The 19,842-nt window shown below is 41.6% G+C and overlaps 1 long non-coding RNA gene across 1 annotated transcript in view; it reads left to right on the top strand.

Moving 5' to 3' along the window:
- Positions 1–19,842, top strand: part of LOC105730973 (uncharacterized) — a 35,294-nt gene that overhangs the window by 12,864 nt on the left and 2,588 nt on the right. Inside the window, exons 2-3 of the long non-coding RNA XR_010343596.1 lie at positions 12,692–12,817; positions 19,400–19,594. This is a non-coding gene — a long non-coding RNA (uncharacterized LOC105730973). The remainder of the gene's footprint in view (positions 1–12,691; positions 12,818–19,399; positions 19,595–19,842) is intronic.

Here is a 19,842-nt window from a genome sequence, read left to right as displayed (position 1 = left end):
AAACAAAGTAGGCTTAGGAAACCACGAGTGTGAACCTACCTCTTTCTCCTCAAAACTAGGCATTGGCTGCAGCTAGACTTTTCCATGGGCTGTAGGGTAGGCTGCATGGTGTAACTATGTACAGTGATGGATGTGGCATGTGGGTAGAAGGTAAGCAGTCAGCAGCCTGAGGGGCCCTTGGGGAGGTCTAGTCTGAGGTTAAATTCCAAATAAGATGACCTAAGAAAGCTATCTTACTTAACAATAGAACCCAACAGAATTTAACCCTCTGGTAACCAGGCACCCACATTCTGGAAACTCTTAGGAGAGCCAGATGATCATCTGCTATATTCTAACTTCCCAAGGTCCTGGCCTCAGGGAAACCCCAGAGTAAGAGGCTCTCTGGTACTGTAGATGTTGGCTCAGCCTTCACCCCAACACCTCTGACCATCTGCCGGGAAGGACCCATTAGGACACACCCTGGACAGGAGCAGGTTGTTGGGGTGATAGAAGCCTGGTGGGCCCATTATATTCACACCCCAGGTCACAGCTGGCAGGGGATGAGGCGAGTGCTAGGTGGTGTCCATCTGTCTCAGTTCATCCTGAGCCTTCGAGTTGTCATCTCATTTCATCCCTGGCTGGAGGTCTATGTAGACACAGGTCTGTGGCTGATTTGGGGAATAGAAAGACTCCTTGACAGAAGAGGCCAGGAGAGACAAGCAAGGCTCTGTTGCCTGCAAGATTAACTGCTGGTTTGTCTTTGCAGAGCTCCACACAGAACATAATCAAAGAACTGATGGACACTTCATCTCCCTGGGTGAGGGACAGGTGTACCATGCTGTCAACAATAGCCATTGCTGCCTTGCTTGGGGTGTGAGTGTAGAGATGGTTTCTATAACTAGGGTCCAGACATGGCTGAGAAGACCTTCTGCCAGGACTCCACCTTGATGACTCACAGGACTTTGTGCCTGGGCTTTCCCTATTTAGTTTTAATCCAATGAACTCTGGGTCTGTTTCCTTCCTTCAGCCCCACCATTTCACTCCAGTGCTGTTCAGATGTAAAATCAACTTTCACGTATTTGTAATAATATATATATTTTTTACTTTCACTTCATGTTAGGACCATGAGTGTTTTTGCATTTTGCTAAGGCTCATTGTTTTAATCAGCCCTCCTTTGTCCCACTGAGTGTGGAAATAAATCAGTGCTAAATCTGGATGAGACCTGCAGGTGGACTGCATCAGGGCAGGCATGGTGAGGCAGCAGGAGGAGCCTCTGATGCCCACCTTCCAGATATGCCACCTCTTTTATGTCCTCATCTTCCTTCCTGTGCACCTACAGAGAGTTCACCCCCACCCAACAGGTCCTGTACCTCCTGCTCAAACGGTGAGTGCTCCATCCCTCCATAGCAGAAGGGGACTCAGCCACTTATTATCTGTGTCTTAGGAAAGTCCCTTCACATTTGTGGGTTTCAGTTTGCTTCATTGGAACCTGTGGTTCTAAGAAGTCTAACATGATAGGATTGTTTCAAGAACTAAATGAGATAAGCTATGGAGAGTACTTCAGACTTGGCCTTGTGGAAAGCACTGCTGAGAGAATAGAGTGGTTATTTATATTATAAAACTATTAAAAACTCTAGAAAATTATAATGAAATATCATGACTATAACAATATCAAAGTTAAGATATTGACAGTAATAGAATTAACCTACTCATCTATTTGTATTTTCCCAGATTAATTTTTTTCTCATCTCTGTGTGTGTGTGTGTGTGTGTGTGTGTGTGTGTGTGTGTGTGCACGCACGCCTAGGTGCTGTGCAATTTTATTACGTGTATAGGTTTACCTATCAGAAGATTCACTCATTTTCCTACTATAACCACATCCACTTCCCTCCTCTCCACCATACCCACTTTGATTCTGATTCTTTGAAACCACTCATTTCTATTTCTGCAAATTTGTCTTTCCAATATTGTTATATAAATGAAATCATAACCTGTGCAACCTTTTGTAATTGGCCCTTTTCCTTCAAGATAATTCCTTGGAGATTCATCTACATTGGTTTATGTTTTAGTTTGTTCCTTTTGTTATTGCTCTGGGTTTTCATGGTATGGATGTTACCATGAAATATTGTGTGTAATCCTTCACTCATTCAAGAACATATTTGTTGTTTTCAGTCATTGTCTGGCTATCATGACTAAAAGTGCTGTGTACATTCATGTACTAGGTTTTGTGTGAATGAATGTTTTCATTACTCTGGAAAATATGTCCAGGATGAAATTCCCAGGTTATAGGATAGTTACAAGTTACAAATTAATAGAAAATAGCACTTTGTTGTCCAGAGTGACTGTCATTTTACATTCCCATCATAAATAAATTTCTGTTTTTTCAAATCCTCTTAGCCATACAGACTGAAGTGTATTGCTATCACATTGTTTTAACATACATTTCTCTAAAGGATAATAATATTGAACCTCATCTAATGTTCTCGTATGACATCTGCATATTATCTCTGATGAAATGTTTATTCATGTGTACATGATTTCTAATTGTATTTGTTTTCCTGCAAGTTTTCAGAGTTCTGTTTATATTCTGGTCACTATCTCACATATGTAATAAGTAAAATTTTTTTCCACAAAAAAAGCATTTGCAAAGATTTCCTTCCATCTATTGCTTGACTTATTTATTCAGTTCATTTTTTTATAATTGGAACAATAACAATTCTACTTCAAAATGTAAAAGAAAACTGAATCTTTCCAGAGTGCCGGACATAGTAAGGGTGTGTGGAACCCTATTTAATTTAGCCTGAGGGATGGAGACTTGCAGACCTTTTTGCACACAAGGTGGTGTCCTTGTTGTCACAGCTGGAGGAGGAGCCTGATGCAGATTTAAACCACAGGGAGGTGATTGGCAAAGTAACCATCTCCTTTTGTGTTGAAATGTCATGGCCTAGATAGAAAATGTGGAGTAATGTCTTTAGGATGACCATCTCTTGCATGTTTAATATTCACTTATTAGACTGGAAGAGTACTTATTTATACCCCAGTTACTTTCTTTTTTGTTTTTCAATTAACAATAATTGCACCTTGGATAAACCTCATTGGCTCTGATACTGCCACTGCACAAAGCTAACCCAGTCACTTTCTATTAATATACAAATTAATTTATCTAAGTAGTTAATATCTTGATTTCTGAGAACATGTTAGGAGCTGGCTGTACATATATGTAATAAGTATCATGTAACAAATGTGTTTATTGGGCAACTGCTATGTGCTTGCATGGTACTAGAGCTAAAAGATGAGTAAAATATAATACTTTCCTCACAGAGCAAATATACTAGTTGGAGATTTAATCACAAGTATTTCTTCACCACTTTTGTGTGCTTGTAACTGGATCCGTTGCAGGCTCTTGGCCTCCCTTAGACAGAAGAACGGGAAAGGGGGCCTCGGTGTCATGGTGAATGTTGCATCTCAAATAGGACTCATGGACCCAAACAATGTGCAGTAGTGCAGTTTGTTAGGCAGAGCGAAAGGACAGCTTCTACTTAGTGGAAGGTGACCAGGAGGGGGTGCCCCTCCAGGCTGGGACTGCTAGAGGTTTTACCTCTGAGTTTTTTCCTCCCCATTCATGCTCTCGTCCAATGAGAAGGGTTCTTTCAAACTTCCTCTTGATTAATTGATCTTTGAATTCTTTACCGGATTGGCTACTGTTTTACAACCCTGAGTCACTGAGCCTCCACCTCCCAGGGCCAGAGGTGGGAAAGGTTCCTGCCTTTAAACAAAGTCCCTAAGGGCCAGCGGCCGGGAAAAATGGAAACAAAGACCCCTAGCAGGTCCTGCGCTGGAAACAAAGCCCCCAGCCGACCTGGAAGTCCCTGTAACACAGTCCCTCATGCCCATCACCTAGCAAGTAAGGAAAAAGTATTTTTTACATTTATTTTTTGAATGGTGGTAGAGATAAGTATTGAGGAGGGGCTCTTACTCCAGGCTGGGGAGGAGGTGGCTAGGTTGGTGGGAAGTAGAGGGGAGGGGACGCTTCCTGAAGAAAGTGATTAATGAAATGGGGAGATGGTGGAAGTTGGCTGGCTAAGGAAGAGGGTGGAACAGACCTCCAGAGACCTGGAGTCTGACACTGAGAATGGAATGTTTATTTTAGGAATTAGCACAAGATTCTGTGTCACAAAAACATTCCTGTCACCTGGGAAGTTAGGATGGAAACCATAAATTTCATGCTGTTGGAGACCGACAGAGGCAGAAAGCACATTTCACTCACTTTACTGGATTCCCTGAAACATAGATCCTAATAAAGATTTCAGATGCACACACTCAGTGCTTTCCAGAAGGTGCTCTATAGAGCACAAGAGACTCAAGATATTAACAAATGTCATCTGTTAAATAGGTCCCAGGGTTAAATAATTTCAGGCATTGCAAATGTCCATTGTGAACCTTAGCAGGGAAAACTTGGCAGTGTTCCAGACTGGGTAGCTTTCCACTTGAGCATCTTCGGAAATGAGCTCTCGGAAAATACTCTGGGAAATGCCACATCAGCACTCATGTGGCATGGATGCTCCCTGGCTCTTATAACAAGTCTGGGTCTCCCTGAATATCCACTGCTATCCTGAGAGATTAACAAAGCTGGAGACAGCCTGAAGGGAGGCAGCCGTCAGTGCAGTTAATGATGGAAATACTCAAAAATGGAAAGTGAAAGTTGGCTGGGTATGGTGGCTTATGCCTATAATCAGCACTTTGGGAGGCTGAGGCAGGCGGATCTCTTGACCAGCCTGGCCAACATGGTGAAACCCCATTTATACTAAAAATACAAAAATTAACCAGGCATTATGGTAGGTGCCTGTAATCCAGCTACTCAGTAAACTGAGGCAGGAGAATCACTTGAACCTGGGAGGCAGAGGTTGCAGTGAGCTAAGATCGTGCCACTGCACTCCAGCCTGGGGTAGCAGAGTGAGACTCGATCTTAAAAAAAAAAAAAAAGACAGTGAAAGTTGTACAGGTGACTGATTTTCAATAAGGTCGGTGAAAGGGGCAATGTAGAGGACAGTGATCATAGGGGTCAGCTCTGTTGCTCTGTGTATGAGATTCTATCATCAGTAATAAATTGAGGTCATCAATAACGAGGGCTGTGGGGCCTCTGAAGTGTGACTCTGAGTCTGGATATGAGGTCATCAGTCATAGAATGTTGATCACAAACTCATTGTGTTTGTTCCTCACCTCCCACTTTCTACTTGTGGGTTGCCGTGTTTTCTCACTTTGGACATGGCATTGTTAGAGTACTAATATATACACACTTACACACACAAACATTTTCATCATGGGGCACTAGCATCCTAATGATCTTGCATAAACTCAAAAGGACAACTGACTAATATTTCCCAAAACTGAGAGCCACATTATTTACAAACTTCACCTGCCAGTCCCTCATGTGGTCGTGTCCCCATTCGAGGGAACTTGAATCTCCACATCCAAGCCCCTTGATTTTACCATTCTAAACCAAATACATCAACTGCCTTATTCCACAAGGGCTGCCAAATGTGATTTACAGAGGATATCTCAGCACATCTTTGCTTTCAAGGTGGAGGCCACATTAGAGGCCAGGTTATTTGACCATTTGAACCTGGACCTCCATGAGGACTTGAAGTCATACTAATTTGGGAAGGCCATTTCCGGGTGATGATGTGGGCACAGGGTCCTTTACACATACTGCACTCCATTTAGTGGAGCCACCTCTACCTCAGACCATCTGTGTCACCCTCATGAAACTCCATCCACAACCATTGTGCTTATATAGGGCTGTAGATTCTCCTGAAAAGAAAAATACTAGTATTTTAGTGAAGCAGTTTTTCCAAAAAATCATGAGAAACTTTACTTCATTGTAATAAGAATGATGAAATTATAAATCAGGGAAATTATTAATTTCATTGTCCTCCTTTTTACTGCTCACCTCTCAAGAAATCTAATTTGTAGCCAAGAGGAACTATTTCATCTGATTTGGAGACTCCAGGAGCACACACTGTATACACTTGAGTGCATAAGGTTTGATGGAGGAGGTGGTTGGAAACTCATGGTTTCCACAGCAGAGCAATGTCACTCAACTCCTATAAAAGCAGAGAAAGAGTTAGAGAAAAATGAAATGAAGCGTTGAGCACTCCTTCACCTCCAAATGGCCAACAACTTGGATCCCTCATCTGTGTCCACTTCCTAGCAAGTCTGAATAAGATGAGCTGAACTCACAGGAAGGGAACTCAGCCCTTGATACCTGGGGAACAGTGGGCAGTGCTGTCCTCTCCCTCTTTCATCTATAGGAACACCACTGTTTCTGTTTTGCATAAGAGAGATTTACCCTCCACAACTTAAATTCACTTGAGCCCAAACATTTAATATTGAAAACTCTTAAAGGTTGGAGACATGCATAGATGGGTATGGTGGCACACACTTATAATACTAGCTACTCAGGAGCCTGAGATGGAAAGATTGCTCAAGTCCAGGTGTTTGAGGCTGCAGTGAGGTATGATCATGCCACTCTACTCCAGCCTGGGTGACAGAGTAAGCCTTGTCTCTAAAAAATAAAATTTAAAAAAGTGGGACACATGAGAATCAGTCCTGGGAAGATCAGAAGAGTGTCTTTGGAAGTAATCTTTATAGATGAGGGAATGAAGCAAATGGTGAGACCCTTCAGAAACATCTCCCTGCAGAAATATCAAATTGAAAAACTATCTACACATAATTTTCACAAGAGCCAAAGAGTTCAGGTGAGAGATTATAGTACCTAGTTTTGACATAATAAAAAGGAGACAGTCAAGTAGGTAGGAAGGACAGAGTCCCATTGCCTGTGTCACCCCTCTCCCGACTTTCAGCAGTTCAGCACAGAGAGAGACACAGCCCACCCTCAGTGGGGAAGGAGTGGGACGTGCATACAGGACTTTGATTTAGAGCTCAGTGCTGGGCCCATCATAGCAAAACCCAGTACTAGGCAGAAACCCATGGCCCCTGGGTGGTACCTCTGGACTCACCCCAGTACAAAGCAGAAAACTTTGGCCCCAAACCATGGTATTGTGTTCCAGTTCACACCACCACTAGCCTTCCACAGTGGCCTTAGGCCATGAGTGAACCCCACTAAGATATAGGCCATATAAGCTAGAGAGCACCCAGAGCTGTATTGGTCCTGGCAGCATGGGATCTGGGTGTGACCCAGATTAGCGCCAGACTTGACAACCAAGAAACTGCTCCTACCACTTCTCTGTGAGTCCTGGGCAGCACAGTGCAAAGCGACTCTAACCACTGGCAGGGAAGGAGAGATAAGTAAGTGCAAGACTTTGCCTTACAACTCAGTACTAACCTGCCATGGTTGGCCAGGAAGAACCTCATGGTTTCTGACCCCTGGAACCTGATGGCCAGAACCTGATCATTCCTGACCCCAGGCCAATGCCCACAGATAGAGCTGCTGGACCTGCTGCAGTGCCATGTGGAGCCCCGCAGCTCTGGGTCTTTATTTGCATCACTGCTGCACTGTGGCAGCCCAGAGCCAGTAATAAACCTCATTGGCAGGCAGGCCATGGCAGCATGTGTCTAAGGATGTCTGTGCTGCCTTGGTCTTCGCAGCTGTGGGCTCTGGGTTAACCCAATGTTATAATGACTGCAGTGGCCACAAACCCATTCCTCAACTCAGAAGCACTGAGTGAATAGATAGGTCTCTTTGGGACAAGCAAAGAGAAATAGGCATGAGACATGGCCCTGGAGCCCAGTGCTGGACCTGCCAGGGTGAAGCCCAGCACTAGGCAGACTCACATAGTGACTCTCCTCAAGCTAATGACCATGAATAAAACCTCGAGAGTGTCCCTGGCCCCAGGGAAAAACTTGCAGAACCAAATGGACCCCTTTAAGCTTTGCTCTAGTTCCTCTGGGCCAAAAGAATATAACAACTATGGACACACTGAAAAATGGGCTCAGAATTCTCTCTCCTCCAACCATAGACTTGTGGTAAACCTCAGCTTAGGGTGCCATCTGTTGCTGAAATAGCAGCAGTGACCACAGACTCAATGGATGTAGTAATCAGCCTGCAAAGGATCTCTGGAAGAATGGGCACAAAGAAAGTCAGATCGCAAGACTGGAATAAATACAGAATTCTCCAATACATGACATTGTCATGTGCCCCTAACATCAAGAACATTCAGAGAATGATGACCTGACCAAATGGACAAAATAAGGCACCAGGGACTGACTCTAAAGTGATGAAGATGTATAATCTTTTATTTTTATTTTTAATTTCGAGACAGAGTTTCACTCTTGTTGCCCAAGCTGGAGTGCAATGGTGCGATCTCGGCTCACTGCAACCTCCAACTCCCAGGTTCAAGTGATTCTCCTGCCTCAGCTTCCAGAGTAGCTGGGATGACAGGCACCCAGCTAATTTTTTGTGTTTTTAATAGAGATGGGGTTGCACCATGTTGGTCAGGCTAGTCTTGAACTCCCGAACTTCCACCAGCCTTGGACTTTTAAAGTGCTGGGATTACAGGCATGAGCCACTGTGCCTGGCCAAAGATGTATAATCTTACAACATAATTCAAAAATAGCTATTTTAAGGAAACTCAGTGAACTTCAAAAAACACAGATCACTAATTTACAAATTTATCAGAGTAAATCGAAAGACTGAAATAATTTTTAAGATGTAAATAACACTGGAGCTAAAAACCAAAATGAACAAAATAAAAATGCATCTGGGGGCATCAACAACAGAATTGATCAAACAAAAAAATCAGTGAGCTCAAAGACAGGCTATTTGAAAATATAGCAACAAAGATAAGGGCACAGCAACAAAAACACTAGAGGGCAATCTGTGAGCATAAATAAAACAATTCTGACAAAAGGCTGGACAACCAAATCCAACATCACATCAACAAGCTTATTTACCATGCTCACATAGAATTTATGCCAGCAATACAAGTTAATAAACATAATACATCACATCAATAGAATGAAGGACACAAACTTTATGATCATCTCAATAGATGCAGAAAAAGCAGTCAGTAAAATCCAACATTTCTTTATAATTAAAAACTCAACAAATTAGGTGTAGAAGAAATACACCTTAACATTATTAAGCCCATATGTAACACTCAACGCTAACATTATACTGAAAAGGAAAAAGCTGAAGTCTTATAAGATCTGGAACAAGGCAAGGATACCCACGTTTACCACTTCTATGCTATATATTACTAGAATGTGCAGTGTGATACTAGAAGTCCTAGACAGAGCATTTAGAAAGAGAAATAATGTTTTTAGAGTTAGTGTGGGCAACACTGTCATTTGCCTGTTACTAGTTTTCAGAAGGACAGGCCCCAGGCATACAGAGCTCCACTCAGCTATTTCCATTCTACCACATAAATATGTATGGGGGCCAAAGACCACCTGGTATTGAGGACTTGCTGTAGCATGAAAGATGAAGAAGAAACAAACACATTAAAGCAAGAAACCAAAGGAAAGGAAAATGAATGCAGAGATCATAGAAAAACTTCAAGGAAATATCTAGGAATATCTTTAAAATAATTAGGAGAGAGTTGTTAGCTGAAAGCTATCTTGTTAACATATTTTGCGTTCAGACTGATGGTTTCTTCATACATAGTGAACCATAACCTAATTGGATGTTTAAACAGATTGTAACCTGCTCCTATAACGGGTTGCCGAGTCTCAGCAGCCAAGTTTTGGCCAGTCACAGTCAGACAATTGTTAAAGCCATGTTCAAATAAGGCACATGTCAAGCTGTAATCCACTCAGCTGTTTCTGTTTCTCACTTCCATTTTCTGTATGCCACTTCTGTTTTTCCATCAATGAATGTTATTCAACCATCTGGCAGCCCTGGAGTCACTCTGAACATATTCTAGTTCTGGTGGAGCCAGATTCATGTTGTTCTTGGCTCGATTAAACTCTTAATTTGTCTAAAGGTTTTCTTTTAATAGCAGCCCTTAAGAATATGTATGTATGTATTTCAAATGTGTATATGCATGTATTGTTATATGTATATGTATGTGTATTAAGTGTCAAAGGTACTAATTAAACAGGACAGATTTTAATTAAAAATGTGCTATTCTGATAGGAAAGAGAGTCCCTCATGAACTAAACTCAACTTTAACTGGAACAGAGGTGACTGGATGTTTTAAAAGAGAAAGCAGTAGTATGGAGGGGGTTGAGCAGGATCTCAGTAGACTCCGAAAACTGGAAACCTTCAAAGAGTTGGTCAGTGTAAGTGAGATTAGGCAGCAGTGTCTTTAGCTGGCCATATGAGAGCTAGGACTCTGTCCTTTGGCACAGACTGGGAGTTAGAGGCTCTGTAGTTCCTGATGATTACATTTCAAAGGAATGCCTGTCACGTTCTTGAGAAAGACTCTCCTGATGTATAGGAAATATGCATACATCTCAAAGTGATAGAGGAAGGTTCACCATTGTGTAGCTCTTTTTGGTAATCTCTAAGAGAGGGAGATGGGCTTACTGTCGGGTGTTTCCAAAACAGTGAAGTGTTTGGTAGTCTTGAGCTTTCTCAGGTAGGCACTTTTATCCTAAGGATGCAGCCTTGGGCTGATAGAAACCATGTAAGTGTTTGTTTAAATCTTTAAATGTAGGAGGAGAGGGGTACACAATTATTTCTGCTGAGTCTGTAAATTTCATAGGCCAAGATTGAGGCCCAGTTGACAAGAGGGCTTAGGGGAGCCTGGCTAGAACTCAGTTGAGGAGAGAATCTTCATCAGGATGTATGTTTATATGCATGGTATGTGGACACACACACACATGTAAATACTGGAGGCTAATTTATGGGGATTCTGCACAACTGAAGTCCCAGTGCATGGAGAGAGACTTGGGTAGGTTGCTGTCAAGGTTTTCTGTGATATCGTTGATACCAGGAAGCCTAAGGAGATCTCTGGCCACTAAGACCATTGAATTGGTCCCATGGAATCTTCTCAGTTCTTAACACATCATCTCTGCTGTGGTAACTTCACTCCCCAGTGACCTGTCACATTTATAACTACAGCTGTGATTGCTCCTCTAAGTCCTACACTTAAATCCTCCTGAGCACTTGATATTTCTACTTCATTATCAGGGTTCCTGTCTAAAGTCTTCTCCTAAACAAACTCATTCCAATTTTCCATCCACATGCACTTCTCTGCCATCCCTTCCTTTTCCAATGAAGGACACCACCCCTGTACACAGATGCTCATGTAAGCCTGACTTCTTATCCTGGTCCTGACTCGCCTCTTCTTTGCATCCATAGACATCAGCAAGTCTCAGGGTCTCTGCCTACAGCACAGGTCCTGGACTTGACCCCATCTCTCCATCATTACCTTGACTGCCCCCCAGGTCAATCCATCACCTTCCTCAACTTTGAGTCACTGTCATGGCCTCCCAGCTGGTCTCTCTGCTTTACCAGCTTCCCCACACGGCAACCTCTGACCTTTTAAGTTGAAATGAAATTCTTATCATGGTGAGAGCTGCTTCCATCATCTGACCCTTGGTGGCCTTCACCAACCTTCCTCTGGCAATTGTTCACTGAATTCAGGCTACTCTGACCTCTGGCTATTTCTCACACCCACCATGTTCATGCCCACTTCTGGGCTATTGTCATTTCTGCCCTCTCACCTGCAAAGCTTTTCCCCAGGTGCCTTCACTGCTCAGGTGTGTGATCCTCAATATTTTTTACTGACCTCTTTTACCAATATTTCTCTCATCCTCCCATGTGTAGCTTCCTCCCCTCCCCTCTTTATTTTTTCCATAAAACTTACCACCTTCTGATGCACTGTGTCTATTCATCCCTGTGATAGTATTGTTTAGTATCTGCCTTTTCTCCCTAAAATATCATCAAGAGGACAAGGACTTTCTAGTCTTCATTGCTCTGTCTTCAACCTGAGAACTTCTGATGATACTGTCTCTGTCACTGATCTCATGTTACTCCTCCTTCTGTACCCCCACTCTCTAGAACTCAAAAGTCACTTGCTGCTTCTAAGACCCAGTTTGTCTTCACCACCTAATAATGCTGTATCCGTGGTAACTAAAGATACTCATTGTGGAAACTCTGGCTTAATTTTGTGAGAGAAAATTCCTTTACAACTTTTCTCAGCTTTCCAGTAAGAAGGGTTTTTAGTGATTTTGACAGGAAATGGGAGACAGTGTTGTGGAATTCCCCAAAGTTGTCCAAGAGGATTTCTTTAAAAATCTTTTTCTACAGTGTACTTGTAGTAGAAGAAAACCATCTCGGTGTATGTTAACCATTTTTTATTAAAGCGTATTTATTTATTATTAGAATATAACAATTAAATAATATAACTTTCAAACATCCCTTCTCACTTTATCCCCAAATAAATCTATTAGACATTTTGTTTCTACTTTCCAATTAATACATACTAAGACCAAAAAATAATGCTTTAACTTATAACTGTTAGAAATATAATTCTAGAAAAAATATTGCTACTGAGTACTAAAAGTCTTTATTGACAAACTGCATATATTTTCAAAGTATAGTACAATAATTGAAGAATAAAATATAAATTATTCACTTATTAATATATGATTAACATTTGCAGAGTTTTATCTTCAGAAATGTACATTAATGATGTTTCAATTTGAGGAAAAGATTAGTGTCTCAAGTACAGAATTTCTTTCACTGCTAATGAGAGAGAATCCAAACTTTCTGAGAAACTTTCACATTTCTTGCTGTGCTCCAGGAGCTCCAGTCTTCTTTAGATTTAGAGAAATTGACCATGAAGGAGCAGACTGCTGTGTCCAGCATGTGACCGGAGAGGAACTCCAGCCCAGGGATGGGGTACCCTGAGCCCTCAGATGGAGTCAAGGTGAGTGAATGCACCTGGCAGCTTGGGAGGCCTGAGTGGAGAGGAGGGAGCAGCCCTGCTGTAAGACCCATGTCCATTCCTGGGGAAGGGACCAGGAGAGCTTGGCTCTTGGCCTCCTGGGAGGTTTGGAAAAGCTCCTTGTGATGGGGTGATTACTATGAGCTCTTCTAGGAACTCCAGCCTTTTTAGCCTTTCCTCTGTTACCTCTTTTTGTTTAGAACATTTGTATTTCTCCTTCTTCATTTCTTGAACCAAGAAAACTGATTCTTTCATCAACCTAGAGATGGTGATCTTGACCCTTCTGTAAACCCTGGCAAGTCTGTCTATATTGAAACACTCTCTCTTTTTTGTTAATTTATTTATTTTACTTTAGGTGCATACTATATCTGGCATTTCTCCCCATGTTATCCCTCCCCACCTTCCCCTCCCTCCCCACCCCCAGCTGTCTCTCCCCTACCCCCTCCAATTGCCCCGAGTGTGTGATGCTCCTCTCCCTGAGTCCACATGTTCTCATTGTTCAACACCCAACTATGAGTGAGAACATACAGTGTTTGGCTTTCTGTTCTTGTGTCTGTTTGCTGAGAATGATGGTTTCCAGATTCATCCAAGTCCCTACAAAGGACATGAACTCATCGTTTTTTATGGCTGTGTTTTCAGATTTTTTATGATGGTTTCCAGATTCATCCAAGTCCCTACAAAGGACACGAACTCATCATTTTTTATACACATATTCCATGGTGTATATGTACCACATTTTCTTTGTCCAGTCTATCATTGAAAGGCATTTGGGTTGGTTCCAGGTCTTTGCTAGTGTACACATGGCTGCAATGAACATACGTGTGCATGTGTCTTTATGGTAGAACAATTTATAGTTCTTTGGGTATATAGCCAGTAATGAGATTGCTGGGTCAAATGGAATTTCTATTTCTAGATCCTTGAGAAATCGCCACACTGTCTTCCACAATGGTTGAACTAATTTACACTCCCACCAACTGTGTAAGAGTGTTCTTATTTCTCCACATCCTCTCCAGCATCTGTTGTCTACAGATTTTTTAATGATCGCCATTGTAACTGGCATGAGATGATATCTCAGTGTGATTTTGATTTGTATTTCTCTAATGACCAGTGATGATGGGCATTTTTTCATATATTTGTTAGCCTCATATATGTCTTCTTTTGAAAAGTGTCTGTTCATATCCTTCACCCACTTTTGAATGGGGCTGTTTGTTTTTTTTCTTGTATATCTGTTTTAGTTCTTTGTAGATTCTGGATATTAGCCCTTTGTCAGATGGGTAGATTGCAAAAATGTTTTCCTATTCTGTTGGTTGCCAATTTGTTCTAACAATGGTTTCTTTTGCTGTATAGAAGCTCTGGAGTTTAATTAGATCCCATTTGTCTATCTTGGCTTTTGTTGCCATTGCTTTTGGTGTTTTAGTCATGAAGTCCTTGCCTATGCCTATGTCCTGGATGGTTTTGTCCACATTTTCTTCTAGTGTTTTATGGTGTTAGGTTTTATGTTCAAATCTTTGATCCATCTGGGGTTAATTTTAGTGTAAGGTGACAGGTAGGGGTCCAGTTTCTGCTTTCTGCACATTGCTAGCCAGTTTTCCCAACACCATTTGTTAAACAGGGAATCCTTTCCCCATTGCTTGTTTTTGCTGGGTTTGTCAAAGATCAGATGGTTGTAGATGTGTGGTGTTTATTCTGGGGTCTCTGTTATGTTCCATTGGTCTATGTCTCTGTTTTGGTATCAGTACCAAGCTGTTTTGATTACTGTAGCCTTGTAGTATAGTTTGAAGTCTGGCAGTGTGATGCCTCCAGCTTTGTTCTTTTTGCTTTTTGCTTAGGATTGTCTTGGCTATGTGGGGTCTTTTGTGATTCCATATTAAGTTTAAGGTGGTTTTTTCCAGCTCTGTGAAGAAGGCCATTGGTAGCTTGATGGGGATAGGGTTGGATCTATAGATTACTTTGAGGAGTATGGCCATTTTCACAATATTGAGTCTTCCTAACCATGAGCACGCAGTGTTTTTCCATCTGTTTGTATCATGTCTTATTTCCTTGAGCAGTGGTTTGTAGTTCTCCTTGAAGAGGTCTTTTACATCCTTTGTTAGTTGTTTTCCTAGGTATTTTATTCTCTTTGTAGCAATTGTGAATGGGAGTTCTCTCTTGATTTGGCTCTCTGTTTGTCTGTTATTGGTATATAGGAATGCTTGTGATTTCTGCACATTGATTTTGTATCCTGAGACTTTGCTGAAGTTGCTTATCAGTCTGAGAAGATTTTGGGCTGAGATGATGGGGTCTTCTAGATAGACAATCATGTCATCTGCAAATAGAGACAATTTGACTTCCTCCTTTCCTAATTGAATACCCTTTATTTCTTTTTCTTGCCTGATTGCTCTGGCTAGAACTTCCAATACTATGTTAAATAGGAGTGGTGAGAGAGGGCATCGTTTTCTAGTGCCTGATTTCAAAGGGAATTCTTCCAGCTTTTGCCCATTCAGTAAAATATTGGCTGTAGGTTTGTCATATATAGTTTTTATCATTTTATGATATGTTCCATCAATACCTAGTTTATTGAGAGTTTTGAGCATATGAAGGGCTGTTGAATTTTATTGAAGGCTTTATCTGCATCTATTGAGATAATCATGTGTTTTTTGTCTTTGGTTCTGTTTATGTGATGGATTACATTTATGGATTTGTGTCTGTTGAACCAGCCTTGCATCCCTAGGATGAAGCCTACTTGGTCATGATGGATAAGCTTCTTGATGTGCTGTTGCCATCTGTTTGCCAATATTTTATTGAAGATTTTTGCATCGATGTTCATCATGGATATTGTCCTGAAGTTCTTTTTTAGTTGAATCTCTGCCTGGTTTTGGTATCAGGATGATGTTGGTCTCATAAAATGAGTTAGGGAGGAGTCCTTCCTCTTGTACTGTTTGATACCATTTCAGAAGGAATGGAACCAGCTCTTCTTCGTACGTTTGGTAGAATTCGGCTGTGAACCCATCTGGACCCGGACTTTTTTGGTTGGGCTATTGATTGCTGCCTCTACTTCAGCCCTTGTTATTGGTCTATTCAGGGTTTCAACTTCCTCCTGGTTTAGTCTTGGTAGAGTGCAAGTGTCTAGGAATTTATCCATTTCTTCCTGGTTTACTGGTTTATGTGAGTAGAGCTGTTTGTAGTAATCTCTGCTGGTAGTTTGTATTTCTGTGGGATCAGTGGTGATATCCCCTTTATCGTTTTTTATTGCATCTATTTGATTCTTCTTCCTTTTCTTTTTTATTAATCTGGCTAGTGGTCTATTTTGTTGACCTTTTCAAATAACCAGCTCTTGTATTTATTGATTTTTTGAAGGGTTTTTTATGTCTGTAGCCTTCAGTTCTGCTCTGATCTTAGTTATTTCTTGTCTTCTGCTAGCTTTTGAGTTTTTTTAAATCTTGCTCCTCTAGCTCTTTCAATTTTGATGATAGTGTGTCGATTTTAGATCTTTCCTCTCTTCTCTGGTGGGCATTTATTGCTATAAATTTCCCTTTTGACACTGCTTTAAAGGTGTCCCAGAGATTCTTGTAAGTTGTGTCTTCATTCTGGTTGGTTTTGAAGAACATCTTTATTTCTGCCTTCATTTCATTGTTTATCCTGTCAACACTCAGAAGCAAGTTGTTTAGTTTCCAAGTGGTTGTGTGGATTTGAGGGTGTTTCTTGATCCTGAGTTCTAGTCTGATTCCACTGTGGTCTGATAGACTGTTTGTTATGATTTCTGTTATTTTGCATTTGCTGAAGAGTGATTTGCTTCCAATGATGTGGTCAATTTTAGAGTAAGTACAATGTAGTGCTGAGAAAAATGTATATTCTGTGGATTTGGGGTGGAGCGTTCTGTATATGTCTATTAGGTCCGCTTGGTCCAGCTCTGCATTCAAGTCCTGGATATCCTTGTTAACTTTCTGTCTCATTGATCTAATATTGACAGTGGAGTGTTGAAGTCTCCCACTATTATTGTGTGGGAGTCTAAATCTCATTTTAGGTCGTTAAGAACTTGCTTTATGTATCTGAGTGCTCATGCATTTGGTGCATATATATTTATGATAGTTAGCTCTTCTTGTTGGATTGATCCTTTTATCATTATGTAGTGTCCTTCTTTGTCTCTTTTGATCTTTGTTGGTTTGAAGTCCATTTTATCAGAGACTGGGATTGCAACCCCTGCTTTTCTTCGTTCTCCATTTGCTTGGTAATTCTTCCATCACGTTATTTTGAGTCTATGTGTGTCTTTGTATGTGAGATGGGTTTCCTGAAGACAGCACACCGATGAGTTTTGACTTTTTATCCAATTTGCCAGTCTGAGTTTTTTGATTGGGGTGAAAATGCAATGAAGAAAATGAGTCAACTAATGGGCAAGAAAACCAGCCAGTAACAAAATGACAGGATCAAATTCACACATAACAAAATATATTTTCTAGTAAAAATAATATATTAACACAGAAGTATCTGTGTAGCTGTGCCTTTTATTTCTTTTTCTTACCTGATTGGTCTGGCTAGGACTTTCAATACTACATTGAAGAAAATGGTAAACATGAGCATCCTTGGCTTGTGTCAGATCTTAGAAAACTTCCAGCTTTTCCCATTCAGTATGAGGGTAGCTGTGGTTCTGTTATATATGGCGTTTATTATATTGCGATATATTTCTTCTATACCCAATCTTTTGACAGTTTTTCTGATAAAAGTATAGTGAATTTTATCAAATGCTGGTCTTTGTTTTTGTTTTTGTCTAATGAGATGATCATATGATTTTTGTCCTTCCTTCTGTTAATCTAATGTATCCTTTTATTTAGTTTAAATATTTATTGATTTGCATATGTTGAACTATCATTGTATTCCTGGGATGAATTCTACTTGATCATGGTGAATAATCTTCATGTGTGCTATGGGATTTCATTTGCTAGTATTTTGTGAGGATTTTTGCACCTATGTTTATCAGGGAAACAGGCCTGTAGTTTTGTTGTTGTTGCTGTTATGTCCTTGTCTGATTTTGATATATTTTCTAAAAGCTGTCTTAGAGCTCATTGATTCTTTTTTCAGTTTGACTGATTGATTGATTCTGCTGGCATTTTTTATTTTTGGTTCATTACATTTTTCAACTGTGGTCACTGCTGCTTTTAGCATTAGAGGGCGCTCTAAGCCTGGGTTTGCCACATGTCCAAAGTTGCTCTGTTGTTCCCGCCTGGAAGGACTAGAGAGCAGCTTACAGAGTGTATTTCACCCACTGGGTTTGCAAGTTTCTGCTTGGGGCCAGAACAGGGCCAGGGGTTCTGTTTGTGGCCCCCAGGTTGGGATCAGGCACTGCAGGGCTGTGCCCAGGGCTGGACCTCTGTGGTGGGCCCAGCACTGGGCTGCAAGGTCACATGTTGTGCTTGCTTTCCTTTACTTCCCTTAAGCAGTCTCCATGCTGTGCTGCTTGTGGTGGGGCATGGATAAGACAAGCAGCCCTGTGGCCACCACAGCTGCTGTGATGCTGCATTATGCCCAAAGCTTCTGAGACCAACGCAGCACAGAGGAATGCCCAAGTTCCACACTGATGGAGTTTTCTGGCCCATGAGATTTATTCATGGCTCTAGGCTGCTGCAGAGAGTCAGTGGTGATGTGGGCTGGGACATGAGACTGCTCCACCAGGGCTGCTGGTCTCTACCTGGTACTATGACAAGTCCAGTGGCTCTGTCCACAGGGACCAGCCTGGGTCAGGGGCCACTGAGTCTTGCCCCGGTATTGGGTTTCACGATGGTGTGCCTGCCCTCAATTGCCAGGCAAAGCCCAGTGCTTGCTTTCTTTCCTCTCCTTCCCTCCAGTGGGTGGAGTCACTGCACTGTGCTGCCCGGGTTTAGGGAGGGATGGTGAGGGCAGTCCCTCGGCCGCCAAGGCTCATGCTCAGCTGAGTCACATCCAAATCCCACGGAAACTGGGACCAGCACAACCCTGGAGTGTGTCCCAGGCCCATGCTGATACACCCTGACTGCTGCTGAGGTTTGCCTGTGACCTGATGCCACTATCGAAGGCCAGAGGTGGTGCAGGTCAGAACATGAGACTGTTCTGTCGGGGCTGCAGTTTTTCACCAAGTGCTGGGATGATTCCAGTGACTTTGTCATGGGTTTTGGCCTGGGGTCAGTAAGACTCTGTCCTTCCTACTCTCTTCAGTGCCTCTTTCCTTATTGTGCTAAAAACAGGTGCTCTATGTGTTATTTGGATTCTTTAGCACAAAAAATAAAAAACAATCATCTGATTTATGTAGAACTGATTCTTCTGTCTCCATCTTTTAAGAGCTTTCAATATTAAATATTTGGGCTCAAATATATTTACATTTTGGAACATAAATCTGTCTTGGGCAAGGGAACAATTAGCATTTCATTACAGAATGATTAATATATTTAACCACGCCTGTGACATTCCTTTCTGATAAAGTTTAGCATGTATTCAGAGTGTGTACACCTATATGGCTGTGTTTGAAAGTCATATGCTAAGTCAGCCCAGAGAATTTTACTGGACCTCAAAAAGACCTTGAGCTTTTATAAACTTAGCTGTTGCTTTTTTCCCCAGTGGAAAAGCGAGATTGTCTTTGACCATTGGCTGTGGACATTGTCAGAGATGGTGCAGTCTGAAAGAGAACATCTACCATACTTTCAGAATCATCCCTCAAGGATGATACTGTGGACTTCATTCAGGAAGAATGTGTCCTTCAGAGAAAGCTGCACAGAGATGTGATGCTGGAGAAGCAGTCATCTGTTACTTTGGGTGAGTCTTTCAACATTCATTTCTTTTATACAAAGTTTTCCAGAGTACTTTATATTCCATCTTCTTGGATACCCTCCTTGTTTATACACCTTCATAGTCCTAGCTATATGTCCATGAAGTAAGTGTATTTCACTCACTCACTGACTCTGCAAAGGAGGAGCACCCATCTCTGGAAAGGCAGCCTGGTGAAGAAGGCAGACTGCAGTTTGGGGGCTAAGGCTTGGGAATGGAAGGGAGACTGGGAAGCT

This window comes from Aotus nancymaae, unplaced genomic scaffold, assembly GCF_030222135.1.
Source record: "Aotus nancymaae isolate 86718 unplaced genomic scaffold, 86718_ANA_hifiasm-v0.15.2.pri h1tg000020l, whole genome shotgun sequence".
NCBI classification, from domain to species: Eukaryota; Metazoa; Chordata; class Mammalia; order Primates; family Aotidae; genus Aotus; species Aotus nancymaae.
This window is presented reverse-complemented; position numbering and strand designations above follow the sequence as displayed.